We start from the raw sequence: 17,458 nt of genomic DNA, 5'->3' as shown, positions 1-17,458 counted from the left end.
ATCATTTTGGATCTCCCCCTCCACCTCCAACTTTCAAATCCCTTACTCACTCTTCCTTCAGTTAGTCCTGACGAAGGGTCTCGGCCTGAAACGTCGACTGTACCTCTTCCTACTATTAGAGGAGCTGTGAATGGAACTGAGCACTGTTGAATTGCTAACATACAGCTCAACTCGCTACTCTGGACTAACCCAATCAAAGCATATCTCTGAAGTCTAGGAGTATTAATTGAAGGGATGCTTTAACAAATGACCACAGTGGTGTTATCCTGACCATGTACTAATTGGGTTCTGACAACCACAGTCCTCTATATTAAATGCGACGACAACCATTCAGTAGCTCCCTTTAACTCTCATTGGTCTCATATTTTCTAGGGTTCCATTGTTCCAATTTTGATCAAATCCTTTTCTTAGGCTTATTGTTCCTTCCTCTCCAGCAACCTAATTTTCCATTTATGCTCCAAACAAAGCTGTGATGGTGCTTCAGACATTTTTGGTGGCACATGAACTAATCCTCAGCAAGTAAGTTATCTTTACATCGTTTCATTGTACATACTCCTTGATTTTATGATCACCAAGAGGAGATCATTACGAAGGTAATTGATCAAATTATGATTACTTTAAAAATAACAATTGCCAGAAAAATACTATTTTAGCAGTTGGCAGAACACCACTTCCTTTTTTCTCAATCCACCTGGCACAGCTTTTCCTGGAGTTAGTGATCTACCAATGAGTCATAAAATATTCAGTAGCTCCTGATTATTCCTTTGTCTGGAGAATATATGTGAAATGGTAAAAGTCTGAAAGAAAACTTAACCAAAAATAGAAAAACTTAAAATTCTGATCTTTGTGTCACAGACAAGTGTGAGGCAGCTGAATCTGTTGCTCATTTTCTGTGAATTTCATAAAAAAAGTAAACTCAGAATGGCCCCAATATTGCTTATAACAAGACACTTTTGTTAAAACAATGCTATCTGAGAGACCTACACTAGATTCATATGAGGACAAGAGAGAAAATTATTCTAACACATACAAAGTACAATTCATTGCACACATTAGAATTATAAGTTCTGAGACTTCTGAGGTTAATCTTTGGACTACATAGTATGCAGTCTTAAAACTACTTCAAGTTGCAAGGTTGTTTTGGATCAAGTTTTGCATTAAATGGCAACTGGGTGATGGAGATGGAGAATGGTGTTACATTGTTGAGGATATAAATCTTTTGTCATGGATAGGAAAATGGTTAACTTACATTTTTGGATTGATTATCAATAATTATTTGAGTGCCAAATGGTCTCAAATATTTATTGTCTATATTGATGACTTGTGGAGATACCAAGTACACTGCAACCAATTTTATGATTGATGGGTTATTGAAAGGTGGGTTAGAAAGTTTTGGGCAGGACTCAAAGAGACTGCAAAGGGATATACTGTAAGGACATAAATTAAGTGAGTAGTAAAGGAGTTAACAACCGGATTATTATGCAAGAGGATATGAGGTTATCCACTTTGGAAACAAGAATGAGAAAGCAAAGTATTAGTTCGATGAAGTCAGACTATTACATTTTGTGGTACAAAGTGATCTAAGGTTCTAGTACATAAACCATAAAAAAAATATATTTTTGGAATGAAGGGCTTGACATATGAAGAAAGGGTGTCAGGTTGGGCTAATATTCATTGGAGCATAAAAGATGAACTTATTTTATTAAAATTGATAATAAACTGAGGGGATTGACATGGTGAATGCTGAGAAGATATTTCCCCTGATGAACATAACTAGAATTATCAGACACAGTTTCAAAATAATTTTTCGTTTTAAGGCACAGATGAAAGAATGATGACAGTTTAGAATTGTCTACTTACAGCAATTGGTTATCAAGTTATTTAGTGTGCAATTGACCTGAATGTTATGTTGCTTGATATGCTCTTTGTATGATATACTAGGAAATGTAACTTCACCATGTTCTAAGACTCTGATTAAGGAAAAGTCTTATGTTCAAATTCTGTTTCAATTTGACTCCAATGTGGTGTTGAGTGTGCCATGCACTGCCAGAAATACACTCATTAGTTCAATTACAAAATTTAAACTGAAGTCAGATTCAGGCAGATGTTAATGTTGCTGTAGCAGTAATGAAAGAAAGGCAGGGAACCTGTAGCACAACATTCTCTCCTAACCGATCCCAGTAAAATTATTCATCTTATAACAAGTTGTGCAAGATTGTCAGCATAGACTGACTACAATTATGATGTGGGGTTATTCACCTGAAGGAATAATTCTGTTCCTTCTTCACTTTGAATTGACTTTGGCCATAGATGTTTCCATGTCTACCAGTTATTTCTAACTGCTGTGGATTAAAATGCTGTACAGAGGCCAGATCTGTAGACGTAATGTGCCTTTACTCAATCAAAACTGGCCTGGTGAGTTCTAATGAGAATCTCTCTAGTCTTCAGATATGTTGTATTTTACCTAGATTAAAACAAAAACAATGATTGATAGCTCATTTAGATGATGATATGACTATTTATTGTTCTATTAGTGGATGGGTAACAATTTAGCCCTTCCAATTATCCTGTGCATTGGTCTGAGACTGAAGGCACAGCTCTGTGTACTTCCAGTGCAATGCCTTGTGACTCTCAATACAATCCCAAATACTCTTTTTCCACCTTAAGTTGTCATTGGCCAGAAATTCCCTTCAATGGTATATAGCATTATTTGAATAAGTTTTGAACACATCCCATTCTGCCTGATAATCTTTTCTTATGATAGAGAGTATTTAATTTGGGAATACACACAAGAGATTCTGTTGAAAATCTTGAGCAACACACACACAAAAAATGCTGGAGGAACTCAGCAAATCATGCAGCATCCATGAAGGAAAATAAAAGTCAATGTTTTGGGCTAAGGCCCTTCATCAGCTCTCTGGGAAGATTTTGTTAGATTTGTATGCAAAAGTGTCCTGCCCAACATAATTGAATGAGTGTAAGTTGGACCTTCATATGGGAATGTTGGCATGGGAGGGCTGTGTTGGCTGGTTTGTTGGGGAGAGGGGATAATACTGACATTCACATCTCCTTGCAATGGATTTGGGGGATTTTGTGGAGTGGCGATGGGTATTTTTCCAGTGATGTAGGTAGTCCATGTCTCCATATATGAGGGCAGGGATCATTGCTGCTGGTAAACCATGAGCTTTCTACCAGATCTGAAGCCTTGGTTTTTATACTCCTTTCCTCAATCAATCAAAAGCTCTATGTGGCAAGTTGAAGGCCATGATGAATTTCTCCACCAATGTCTATCTTCGTTGAGAGACAGCTCTCGATGTTTGGCAAATGAGGCTTGCTGTCTGAGAGCAGTGTGGTGCGGCATGGGAAGTCTGATAGATGTCCTATATCTTGTCAATATTGAGTGCATGATTCATCACTGACAAGGTCTACAGTCTTCCATACTGTCAATGCAGATTAGCTCATTAGACAGTCTATTGGGTAGCACAAGTTAAAAAAAAATTAACAGAATCCAGAATAGAGAGCTACAGCTGCAAAGGAAGGCCATCGCAGGTGGACAAAAAGGTACAAGGTCACATCGAGGTAGGTGTGAGGTCCATCTTACTGTGTTGGGAACCTATTCAATAGTCTTATAACAGCAGGGTAGAAGCTGTCCTTGAGCCTGGTGGTACATGCTTTCAGGCTTTTGTATCTTCTGCCTACTGGGAGATGGGAGAAGAGAGAATCTCTGTGGTGGATGGGGTCTTTGATAATGCTGGCTGCTTTACTGAAGCAGTGAGAAGTTTTGGCAGAGTCTATGGAGGGAAGGATAGTTTCCATGAGGCACTGAGCTGCGTCCACAACAGTATGTAGTTTCTTGCGGTTGAGCAGTTGCCATACTTAGCTGTGGTGCATGCAAATAGGATGATTCTATGGTACATCAATCAAAATGGGTTAAGGTCAACGGAGACATACCAAATTCCTTTGAGGCACTGGTGAGACTTCATGTCCATGATGTCTATGTGGTTGAACCAGGACAGGCTATTCAAGATGTTCAATCGTAGAAACTGAAGGTGTCAAGCTCAATACCGTTGATATTGACCAGAGCTTGTGCACCACCTCCCTTCCTGAAGTCAATGACCACCTCCTTTGTTTTGCTGATGTTGAGGGAAAGGTTGTTTTCATGACTCCAAGTTACTAAACTCTCTAGCTACTTCCTGTACTTCGACCCATTGTTATTTGAGATATGGCCCACCATAACGGTATCATCTGCAAACTTGTAATGGAATTAGCACTAGTGTTTAGAATAATAGTGGAGGTATTGTTGCCAATCCCTACTGATTATAATATTTTGGTCAGGAAGATGAGGATTCAGTTGCAGAGGGATGTGTTTACTCCCAGGTCTTTGAGTTTGGTGGTAGGTTTCCTTGGAATTGTAGTATTGAAAGTGAAGTTGTACAGTCAATTATCAATAGTCTAATGTAGGTGTCTTTATTATCCAGAGGCTCAGAGATGAGCGTAGGGCCAGGGAGAAGGCGTCCACTATAGACTTATTTCAGTGGTAAGTGAATTGCAGTGGGTCGAGGTTGGTTGGGACACCGGAGGTAATGCACGCAGTGACCAGTCTCCACCTCTTAAAAATCTTCATGATGGTGAATATCAGAGCCACTGGGTGGTAGACATTAAGGCATGGCACCTTATTTTGTTTTTGGTACCGGGCTAATAGTAGTCTTCTTAAAGCGGGTGGAAAACTCAGATTTAAGTGGGGAGGGTTACAAATGTCTGCAAGAACACTAAAGGCTTAAATAATTAGGAAATTCTCCAAGTGTTAAATGCCTCTTGACACATATGAGAAAAATTTGAGATTTTATTTATAGCTCTGTACTATTATGTACAAAAAAAATTGCTTTTGAAGGGAGACAAGGTTGGTTACCACAGATATATATATATATAGCATTTTTAAGATGTCCTAGTTGCTTCAGAAAAATGTAATTAAACAAAATTTTACACTACACTTCTGTACCTAATAAAGTGGCCACTGAGTACATGTTTATGGTCTTCGCCGGTGTAGCCATCCACTTCAAGGTTTGACCTGTTGTGCACTTAGGGAGGCTGTTCTGCACACCACTGTTGTAACAATTACTGTTGTCTTCCTGTCAGCTTGAAACAGTCTGCCCATTCTCCTTTGACTTCTCTCATTAACAAGGCATTTAACTGCCACTAACAGGACTTTTTTTTTGTTTTTTGCACCAATCTCTGTAAACTCTAGAGATTGCCTTGTGTGAAAATCCCAGGAGATCAGCAGTTTCTGAGATACTCAAACCACCCCATCTGGCACTAACAATCATTCCACGATCAAACTCACTTAGTGGCTACTGAGCGTAAGTGACATGAAATGTAAGCAGTCTAATGTTCAAAAGATTAATCTAAGAGTGATCACTTTATGATAATGCAAATATCAATCACATGGCAGCAACTCAATGGATAAAGACATGCAAATATGGTCAAGAGGTCCATTCCTGTTTCAAACCAGAAATTAGAATTGGGAAAAATGTAATGTAAGTGACTTTGACCATGGACTGGTTAGTGGAGCCAGACAGGGTGATTTGAGTATCTCACAGACTGCTGAGTTCCTGGGATTTTCATGCACACCAGTCTCTAGAGTTTACAAAGAATGGTGTTAAAAGAAAAAAGCATCCAGTGGGCAACAGTTCTGAGAGCAAAAACACCTTGTTAATGAGAAAAGTCAGAGGAGATTGGCTAGACTGGTTCAAGCTGACAGGAAGGCAACAGTAACTCAGATAAACACACGTTAGGACAGTGGTATTTAGAAGAGCATTTCTGAACACACATGTCGAATCTTGAAGTGGATGGGCTTTAGCAGATGGCCATGAACATACACTCAGTGGACACTTTGTCAGGCACAGGAGGTACAGACTTGCAGTGTACAGGAGGCAAATACCTAACAAAGTGGCAGCTGAGTGCGTCTCCTCCCAGAGGACCACAACTTTGTCATGGTTTGGAGGTTTGTGTACCTCAGTGACCTGGAGAGCTATGTTGGCTGGAGTCAGGGCTTCATGCTTCGACTCTTGATAGGGTCATCCATACCAAAAAGGTCAAAGGGTAGAGGCCAGACTAAGAGTGGTCCACTGGTCCTCCAGGTTCGTCGATTCAGCTCTGGGCTAACAGCTCTGACTCATAAAACAAAATTGCTACAGAATCAGCACTGAAGAATCCTTCTATATCCAAATACGACAGTGTCCCTGAGTTTCCACATGGGACTTGCATGACTGGCAGCAGTGAAAACCGAGAAGAAGCTGCTGACACAATGAAGGAAGCCCTGAACACCACCACAAACGGAGAACCTTCATTATTGCCCTAAACACCAGCAGAGTAGCAGGCAGTAAGTGAGAGTATGCCTAAACAGAGGAAATAGAAAAGAGAGGGAATAGTAGAGCATTCACATTAGGCAGTCTGGATGACTTACCTCCATTCCAGATCTGAGTTAGCTGCAACTATAAAAACTGCCAGACGTAGGGTAAGTAGTGCTTGACCAGCTGGATAGTTAGTTTAGGATGTGATGTTCTCCCTCCACATGATGACCAAGTGCTCCCGTTATTACTGACATAGCTGCTGTACTCAGAACCTGGTATGGGCAGCTTTCCTCCCCCTGCTCTGCCCCTCATTGGCGTGGAAGCTCCAGGTTGGCTTTTTACCTGTGTGTGCTTAGACTCGGAACCAAGAGCACTGTTAAGAATCAGCCCTAAGTGGGATACTTCTGTACAGGACAATGTTGCAGATCTGTTCCAAATTAAATAAAGAATTCATAATAAAATTTAATTTAGTGTAGGATTCTATATTCCAATTAATATTAATAATATATTTAAATAGTCAAACCTTATTTTTAAAAATTATTTTAATCCTGGTTAAATTATAGTTCTATTTTATTGGTTGAATCAACTCTGCAAATTACATTTTGCTGATTTATTTTAATTTCCCCAGCTTTTGTGCAGTAAACAAACTGAATTATTTTTTAATCAATAAGTTGCCAGCTAATATAACATTAAAATATACTGTAATAGTAGAGTAACAGATAAAACAATGCAACTCCATTCCAAAGAAGTTGAATTCCGGCACACTTCTCTAAAATCCGTGTTTTAGGTCTAACCTTTCAACTGCACTGGCTCAGGTTTCATTTCCTGACTTTCAGCACAATCCGCCATTTCGTAGCATTTTGAGAGCATTAACTGCAGCGTATCATGGAAGCCATATAAAGGAGAAGAAGTAATCAGTCTCCAAAATGGCTTATGTTGTACTTAGTACATGCAACGGAAATATTGGTGAAAGAAATACTTTCTTAAAGATGTGTGTGATGCTTAAAGATGAGAACAGTTTGATAAATTCGGGTGTTTACTTGGTATCACTATTAAACACACTAATTTTCTCATGCAGAACTTGAAACATCCCAGGGGAACAGTTGTGCATATAATGACGATGCACTACTAAATATTAACAAGTGACCAAAAGCATTTGGTGCTTATTATATTTTCTGAAATTAGTATTATGAAAAACAGACTTTTTCTTACTTTTTCTTTTACATTATTTTACCTCTTTATTAGTTTTGCACAATGTCAGTGTTTCAATCATAATTAAAAGGCTGTTACATCCTTGTAATTGCGATACTGGAACTTTATGTACTTACATTAATGATGTTTGTTTTAGGCACTTACGTCAGTAAATTTTTAAAGAAGTATTGGAAAATTATGCTGTTCTCTCCTAGTGTAGCTTTTGTTATGTGGAAGTCTGACACTGTTCAGCAGCAGTCAGGGAAAAAAATAAAAATGGATTAAACTTTTAAGCACAGAATTTTCTTTGTACTATTTTGAGAAGTATCAGTCTAAGCTTGTTGCTCATTGAAGCAGGGTTTGAAAACTTTAATCAAAGGCTGTTAGAGGACCGGGACCAGGAGGACTTAGGCCCACCTTTGCATGTGTGTTGCTCACCCAGCTTCAAAAATGAGCAAATGCCTTCCACTGTAGTTGTGTGAATACGAGACATGTCCTTCATTGTCCAAGGCAAAGAAAGGCTGGGATCCTCCCCAAACAATGGTTTGAATGTGTAGTGCTGAGTTTCCAGGCACAAGCCAGCCATTAATGATTGAACCAAAGATTCGAGATACAATATTTCAATTAGCACATTGAATTGTTCAGTAACGATCCTGCTAAATTGGACAGAAGAATGCAAATTACTGTTGCATTTAGAATTATGACTTTAAACTGATGAATGAGTCACAAAATTAGTAGAGCATGTAAGTTCAGCTGATGTGTATAAATAAACCAAGTTTTTCCCTTAGGGACTGACTTTTGCTGGCTTACAATTGCGTAGTAGCTTTTAGTACACCAGAGAACATTCCTCACATCTGAATCTTTTCTAGGCAATGAGTTGTAATTATTGTGTAGTTTTGAATTTTGTCTTATCCAAGGTACATATATGCTCATTCTGGAAGAGATCATTCAATAATAATACTTGAGCTATTTCTCTTTTACAGCAACAGCTTTGCACCCCAGCTGTGGCTAAGCTGAGAATGTCTGACTGTGTGACTTATGTACTTAACCCTGGAAGGAGTTAGCCAACCATATCAAAGAGATACTAACATGGGCACAAAAATGTGATGACCCAAAGAAACGTAACAGAAATATCATAAACTGAAGAAATGTCAAAAACAAATACCTTGCACTGTTGGCAAATCCAAAATGTTCCTTGCAGGTGTTTTACAGAAAATAAACATGTTAAAAAAATCAAAGACAAAAAAAATCAATGATCGACAAAGTTGTATGTTACTGTGTGGAGAGGTTGTGCAGGCTAGGTGAGAAAGGCATGCAGAAAGTTTTGTATTTTTTAATATTAGCAATGATGCATTATGGTCAATTCTAACATTAATTATACTTAACCAACTAACTAGCCAACCCATTAATTGTGCAAATGTTACCTCAGCACTCATTCTCCTAATTCACTGTTCCCACCTTAGATTGTATAGGTACTGTGTTGCATTCATGACTCTGTCTTTTCACAGTTTTTCCTTTCAGACTGCTTGGTTTATAACTGGCACTTAATTGAATTTCTTTTTGACCAGACTTGTTCAACATACATACATGAGCAAGGCTGCAGATGCTGGAAATCTAAAGCAACACACACAAAATGCTGGAGGAACTCAGCAGATCAGGCAGCATCTATGGAAAACAGTAAACAGTCGATGTTTCGGGCCGAGACCCCTCTTCAGGGCTGATACATACTGCTTCCACTTCCCTTCAGATTCAAGTCAACAGGTGCTCATCACAAACATTTTTTTGCAACGGACACAAAATGCTGGAGGAACTCAGCAGGTCAGATAGCATCTATAGCGGGAAATAAACAGTCGATGTTTCAGGCTGAAGCCCTTTTTCAGAATTTAGTAGCATTGGATGAGCAAAGATCCATGGTTCACATCTGCATATTTTATATGTGGCTGGTCAAGTTGATAATGCTGTTTAATTTAAAACACGTGTGATCCTTGATTTTACGAATGGAAGCAGTGAGTACAGAAGCAAATAAACATTGTAATACCTTTCTACATCAATGGTTAAGTTCAACGTGGAGTATTATGAATTTCGGAAGAATGTCAGGAGCTTGGGGAAAACACAGAAGAGATTTACTATCAATGATACCAAGGATCGGGGCCCTGAGTACTGTAGAAAGAGTAGAGAAATTTGCACTTTGTCTCCTTGGAGCTTTGAAGTTGCAGGAAACTTTAGCAGAGGTACTAGTAATCTTGGGAAAATAAATAAAGCCAAAATTTCCATTCTGATAAAGGAGCCAGAGATAAGAAGGATTTTTTTCATGCCGTGAGTTATGCCGTGGAATATGTTGTCCATAAAGGTAGTGGCTGAGGCAACGTACATACTAATTCAGATTCTGAAGTGTTCTTCAGGATGTATCAGAATGGTTGGGGGACTTCTCTTTCAAAGAAGTGGAGCAGGCATTATGAGCCAAACAAGCCTCTTTTTGCCACAGAATACCGTGGCTTTGCTATTTGTAAGCAGGACTTTCCAAGAAGTTAGCCCGTTTTTCAGGCTCACTCCCTGATCAATCATAGTACCGAAGTGGTTGCTGGCCGTGAAAAGGTATGTTTGTACTATTTGGCCTAGACGTATCAAGACAAAGCTAGATAATTAGTCATTAGTGATGAATGTCACATGCTCAGTGAAAATTGCTTTGGTTTGCACACTACCCAGACAGGTTGTTCCAAACACGAGCACTAAAGGAAGGGCAATAATAGAGTGCAGAATATGGTGTTACAGACACAGAGAAAGTTCAGTGCTGGTGGATAGATAAGGTATAAGGGCCATGATAAAGTAGAGCGTGAGATCAAGAGTTAATCTTTATTGTACAAGTGTTCTGTTCATGAGTCTTATAACAACGAGATAGTAACTGGTGTTGAAACCAGTGATACATGTTTTGTATCTTTCGCTTGTTGAAAGGCAGAAGAAAGAATGGCTGGGTGGGAAAGGCTTTTGATGATGTTGGGTGCTTTCCCAAAGTGGCAAGAATTGTAGTGAGAGCTAATGGAGGAGAGCCTGGTTTTCATGATTGATTGGGCGGTGTTCACAACCTGGGTAGAGCAGTTTCCACACAAAGCTGGGATGCATCTGGACAGAATGGATAGTTACATATACTGTGGGCCGGTTGGGGAAATGGAAGGGTATCGCAGGAGGTTGGAGATAAGTTGATGACAGAGATGACAAGGTTTCAGAGGGAATGGAGATGAGATCAGCTAGAGGGACAAGGTCTTGCAGAGATTGAAGAGGTTTGGTTAGCGAACAGACAGGCCACAGGGAAGTGGTGGATGGATGGAGTGCTGAGATACTGGAAAGGTTACTGTCCTTTCAGGTCTCAGGCGAGATCTTCAACTGTTTATTCCTCTCCATAGAACAGAGGTTCTCAAACGTTTTTATGCCATGGACCCCTATCATTAACCAAGACTGGACCCCAGATTGGAAACCCCTGCCTGACCTGCTGAGTTCCTCCAGCATTTTGTGTGTGTTGCTCTGGATTTCCAGCATCTGCAGAATCTCCTGTGTACAGGTTCGTTTGTTTGACTGAAGAGAAGCACTTACAATACTCCTGCCCTTGCCACTCAATGTTGTCTGAAACATAGATAAAATGATAGGCTACTGTTTCATTAAAGTACTTAAATGTACAAATTCCTTCCCTGGAGCAGGTTGGTGGAGACAAAATAAAACTAATGTGAGGTAAACTGGGTCATACTGAACTTATTTACATTTTGTTTTCCATCTGCCTTAAATAATTCCTATAATTCTCAAGTCATGTCAAGTCGAGTTTATTTACAAGCACAGTGAGGGACAGTACAGGGACAATACAATGAAAACTTGCTTGCAGTAGCACCACAGGCATGTAGGTACGGATAACACAGAGACTATAGATGATACTTGAAATTATACTATACAGTGAAAAGGGAGAAAAAAAGAATGACCATTCAAACACAAAACCTTTGTGCAAAAAACAACAAACACACAATCTAAGACAAGTCCATAGTAGTGCAATGTGTTTGTAGTGTTTCCTTGTGAAGGTAGGGTTTGAGTAATGATAGATAGATAGATAGATAGATGTACTTTATTGATCCCGAGGGAAACTGGGTTTCATTACAGCTGCACCAACCAAGAATAGAGCGTAAATATAGCAATACAAAAACCACAAACAATCAAACAACAAAATGCAAACTATGCCAGATGGAAATAAGTCCAGGACCAGCCTGTTGGCTCAGGGTGTCTGACCCTCCACGGGAGGAGCTGCAATGTTCGATGACCACAGGCAGGAACAACCTCCCGTGACACCCAGTGTTGTATCTCGGTGGAATATGGCCGGAGTCCAACAGCAAAATGCAGGTAAGTTCAAGAACCTAATGGTTGTAGGAAAGTACTTGTTGCTGTACCTGATGCTGTGGGACTTCAAGTTTCCAATTTATGCCCCATTGTTAATTCACATTTACCCATTACATTCAGCACAACTTTAACCTTTGGTGAAATAGATTCTATTCATTCCATTGGAAATAATGTGCTCATCTATATTTTATCCTTTCAGGAAAGTGAACTTGTTGTAGAAAATTATTTGATTTCATTTGACAGGCAGATAGGTGCTAGAGTGAAAATGGTGAAACTGGTAAGAGGCTATATCAAAGACTAGAAGTAGAGACCAACAGCATCAAAGTAAAGATAGGTTCTTAAATACCCAGGATCTGACAAAACAGATGTGAGGCCTTCTAAGATACAGTAGGTTTGAAATGCATATCATAAGGGGATAAGTAAGATGGGTGAGCTGCCCAAATTGCAGATGGGATGGGCAGTAATAGTGTTCTAGCTTAAAGAAAGTGAGGATAGGGCACCTCTCCTGGCTACGGTTATTCAATACTTCTATAAAAGCATTGAAAGGAAAATATGGTTCGGACAGTACATTGATCATTGCAAAAGAACATGATGAAATGGTTAAATCTTGGAATAAGTTTGCAAATCTGAGAAAATTACAAGAACTACAGTATAGTGGTAATGGGGATTTCAGACTGGGGATGGAAAAATGTGAATGAATTTCTGTAAAGTACACCACAGAACTTGTATTTCCAACCAAGAAACCAGGAAGCAATGCTATAGGTAGCTCTAAGGAAAGAAATTTCAATATTCTCAGCAGAAGGCATTTGGAGGAAAGCTAGCATAAAATTCAAAGTAGGGAAAAAACAAGACTCAATATTGTCTTAAAAATATGAACTGGAGAAGGCTTAACTTCAGTGAGCTGTATCCCTTGTAGAATATCAGTAATGTCACATGAACATTGCATCCAAATGGCTAGTTTGAACATCTGTCCTCCAATGGCTGTTTGAGGCTACAGACTTATAAGTGCCAAAATGATTCAGGCTTGACTGAAAGAGTGTTGCCCATTTTTGGAGTTCGTGGAAGTTGCAAATTTAAGCCATGAGATGGGAGATTTCACAAACATGAGAAAATCTGCAGGTACTGGAAATCCAAGCAACACACAGAAAATGCTGGAGGAACTCAGCTGTCCAGGCAGCATCGATGGAAAAGAGTAAGTAGTCAACGTTTTGGACCAAGACCCTTCAGCAGGACTTAGGGTCTCAGCTCAAAACGTTAACTGTTTACTCTTTTCCACAGATGCTGCCTGGCCTGCTGAGTTCCTCTATCATTTTGTGTGTGTTGTTGAGGTGGGTAGGTTTGTTCTGTACTTGAGATTTCCCATACCCTCACCACCAAAGGTGGAGTTCCATCTTACTGATAATCTCCAAAATTTACTCAATGGCATTGGCTCTTAGATGTTCTGATAGGATGGCCCAGGCAAAGGATCCTTGATCTCATTGGTTTCAGTGGGGATTATAGAGCTGCAGAGAAGAAGATAAGTTCTTTCATTTCAATTATTTGTTCTGTTTAATGTTTAACATTATTTGTACTTTAATTTACTTTGCTTTACATTTTATATAACTCTTAAAATAATTTTTATTTTAATACATTCTTTAGGGACTTTGAGGAATGTTTAACCCCTAACTGCTTTTTGGGGTTGATGATCAGGAAGCCATTTTTTTTGTGTTGGGTGGTGAGTTTGATGTTTTTCTCTGAACGACTTTCATGTTCTTTCTTTTTTTTCGTGGCTATTTGGAGAAGATGAGTCTCAAAGTTGTATATGGATACATACTTTGATAATAAATGAATATTTGAGACTTTTGAACTTTTTTTCCAGTTGTCAATACATTTTTAAGGTTAAGGATTTTCCACTGTGTCTGGCCCAGCATTGCACTCCTACAGTAGTCTGTCATACTTGTCCTAGTGCTCAAGATCTTGTTTTGGGACTCTAGGACGCTTTAAGCAGACCTCTGTATCATGATCAGGTAAATTGTGTCAGGAATGGTCATCAGCTGTGGGCACATGTAAGCAAAATCTGGGCCCATGATGTTGCCTTCTTGTAAATTACATGTATTAGCCATAAATTTACATATAGCTCATTATTATGAGTTTGCTATGCCTCCATTGAAAATAGACCAAGGTTGAAATAGTTAAACTGTATATAAGAACTATTCCATTTCAACAGCTAGTTAATTAGTACTTGCCATGTTGAATGATATCAAATTCCAATTGAATCAAAAATACGTGAAAATCCATGGCTATTTGAGACTAATACCAAGAGTGATTCCTGCAACTACTTATTGTATGCTGTAAGGACAATATCCATTCCAAATCCATGTAATCTTTATTGCCTTTAACTATAGATCTGATAAACATAAAACATATACTGTAGAACCTCTTTTTTAACCTTTACACATAGGAGTATTTAATGACTTGTTTATTGACATACTGTATGACATTGTTCCAAATGCATCATTGTTTATAATAAACAAATGCCTTTCTGATTGGCAATGGACTCATATTAAGTCATCTTTTTCCTCTTGCAAATGATGTTAATGATTAGTTTAAAACTTTCTAATATATCACATTTGCTGTAGTTCATCTCTTTTTCTGTGAGAACAGATGTGCTTTAAACCTGTTTTAACATACAAAATGATGCTTTGTATTTTGAAGCCAATTAAACAAAGCCTCTTCTATCCAAATATTAATTCAGGGTTGTATTTAGTTTTTCTACTAAATTGATATTGTCTAAATAAAGCTAAACATATATAAATAATTCTTTTATTTTGTATTTTTGGCCTCCCCGTCACAGACACAAAGGCCTTATGTGTGTGTGAGGCTGTTTTGTCTATTTTTCTACTCTGCAACTTTGAAACCATTGCCATTTTGGATGGATCCAGCTCTGCATCACACTACTGCTGTAGCCTCGTTTATTTGTGCTCTTTTGGTGGAGTCTTATGAGGCGAATGTGAGTGCTGGGAATTCACAAAACAGTGCCAACATTGATAAATAATGAAAAGGCTACATCTGTTCAAGAAATTCAAGCTGGTGAATATAGAGGGTGCTGTTGGCCTGCATAATGGAGCAGGATTTGTTATCAAGTTGACAGACAGCTAGAATAGACAAAGTATGGTAACAACTAAGACAAATACCGAAGAAAATTATTCAATGAGAGAATGTCATTTTTTTGGGGATTTCAGGGGGCTTACTCTGAACTTAATCTGCAGACTGTGTGGCTAGGCTTAGCTCAAATGCGATCTATAAACTTGCTGCTGATACCATTGTTGGCAAAATCTCAGATGGAAATGAAAGCGTGTATAGGCGCGAGATATACCAGCTAGTGGAGTGGTGCCGCAGCAACAACCTGGCAGTCAACATCAGTAAGACCAAAGAGCTGATTGTGGACTTCAGGAAGGGTAGGACGAGGGAACACAAACCAATCCTCATAGAGGGCTCAGAGGTGGAGAGAGTGAGCAATTTCATGTTCCTGGGTGTCAATATCTCTAACCTGGTTCCAGCATATTGATGCACCTATAAAGAAGGCAAGACAGTGGGTATATTTCATTAAGGGTTTGAGGAGATTTGGTGCATCACCTAAAACACTCAAAAACTTCTACAGATGACCTGTGGAGAGCATTCTGACAGGCTGCATCACCGTCTGGTATGGTGGGGGAGGGGGTGTTTGTGGATGGGCTATTGCACATGATCGAAAGAAGCTACAGAAAGTTGTAAAATTAGTCATCTCCACCATGGGTACTAGCCTCTGTAATATCCAAGACATTTTCAAGGAGCGGTGCCTGAGAAAGGCAGTGTCCATTATTAAGGACTCCCCTCACCCAGAACATGCCCTCTTCTCATTGTTACCATCAGGTAGGAGGTACAGAAGCCTGAAGGCACACACTCAGTGATTCAGGAACAGCTTCTTCCCCTCTGCCATCCGATTCATAAATGGACAGTGAACCCTTGCACACTACCTCACTTTTTCTTTATTTTTGTTTTTGCACTACTATCTTTAACTAATTAATATATATATGCTGTATATACTTTCTGTAGTTTGTTTATTTATTTATTTTCCCATATCACATTGCATTGTACTGCTGCTGCTGTTAACAAATTTCACCTGATTAAAATTAAACCTGATTTTAATTCTGATTCTGAAATTACAGAAACTGAAAATATATGTATTTTACTGGCTTATGGACAAAGAATAAATATATGACAGTATTTATTTCTAATAATTGTTCTTTATATTTAAAATTATTCCTTATACAGTATTATACAGAGATGACATTAGTTGATTCAAACAGACCCAACTCAGTAAGAAAGACTAATTGTTTCACAGGGAGGTATTAGATATGCTCTAATTGATTTACCTTGAGTTGCTTGTGCATTCCCAGCATGAATGTAGTTGCAAAGTACTTGTGGCTTCTCATTCTGTTTCTCTGAGTGCTCTGTAAAGGTCTTTACATATGGCTAGGTAATACACACAAAATACTGGAGGAACTCAGCTGGCCAAACAACATCTATGGAAAAGAGTAAACAGTAGACACACTCTGACTTCTAATCTCTTTTTTTTCGGTTCTGATGAAGGGTCTTGGCCTAAATGTCGATTATTTACACTTTTCCATAGATGCTGCATGGCCTGCTGAGTTCCTCCAGCATTTTGTGTGTATTACTTCGATTTCCAGCATCACTGTCTGGTATGATTTTCTCTTGTTTGGGTTTAGATATAGCTCCTTGAAAACATTAAAAACCCTTTATTCTTTGGTTATTTTTAGCACTGCTTGCGGCTGAAATATTTGTCATCTTTCTGAATTGGTGGAAACTTACTGGCTGGATTTGTTTGGTTTGGAAGTTATCAGATTAACTATTTTAAACACAAATCTATTTTGCCTCAGTTCTGCTCACTTCCAATTTAAGTCGGTGTTGCAGCGTCCCAGGAGTTAGCAGCTCATTTAAAACTTCTAATGCGGCTATATGATTTAATTGTTTATGTTCTCAATAAGTGACGGGGGTTGAGGACAGCTGAATTCAGCTGGTAAAGATCTTCTCAGAACATCATGTTGAGCCGGATGTGGAGTACCTCCATACTTGGATTGTTTCATCATCTTACCTTTAAGCTATTACCTTCATCAGCCTACCTACCCATATTTCGTTTACTGCAGCTGCCAAAACATTGGATCCCTCCACCACACTCTGCCCCCCCAGGCTATGATCCACAAATCCTGTCTTTCCAAAATTCTTTTCCCTCCTTTATACTCTCCTATCAAGACTCCAGTATCCTTTGATGTCTCTGTCGGTATTCTCTGATCTTTCTAATTTTTTTCTCCAACATTACCAAGCAACATCAACTTCCCCCTACAGCACCTCAGACAGTGGTCTTTTTGGCCTTCACTCTGTTGCTTCTCTCTCTCCCTTGCTTCAAATCTTTCTCCTCAGTTTCAGGAAACTTCCTCCCCCCTCCATCCTTTGATTACCAATTTTCCAACTGACCATCCCAGTCTTCTGATACTTCCATGCCT

General features: G+C 38.9%; 1 long non-coding RNA gene across 1 annotated transcript in view; it reads right to left on the bottom strand.

Moving 5' to 3' along the window:
* Window positions 1–16,576, bottom strand: part of LOC140196322 (uncharacterized) — an 85,926-nt gene extending 69,350 nt beyond the window's left edge. The window contains exon 1 of the long non-coding RNA XR_011885679.1: window positions 16,310–16,576. This is a non-coding gene — a long non-coding RNA (uncharacterized lncRNA). The remainder of the gene's footprint in view (window positions 1–16,309) is intronic.
* Between the last annotated feature and the right edge of the window lie 882 nt (window positions 16,577–17,458).

This window comes from Mobula birostris, chromosome 4, assembly GCF_030028105.1.
Source record: "Mobula birostris isolate sMobBir1 chromosome 4, sMobBir1.hap1, whole genome shotgun sequence".
NCBI lineage: Eukaryota > Metazoa > Chordata > Chondrichthyes > Myliobatiformes > Myliobatidae > Mobula > Mobula birostris.
The sequence above is the reverse complement of the archived record's forward strand: the minus strand, read 5'-3'. Positions and strand labels throughout refer to the sequence as shown.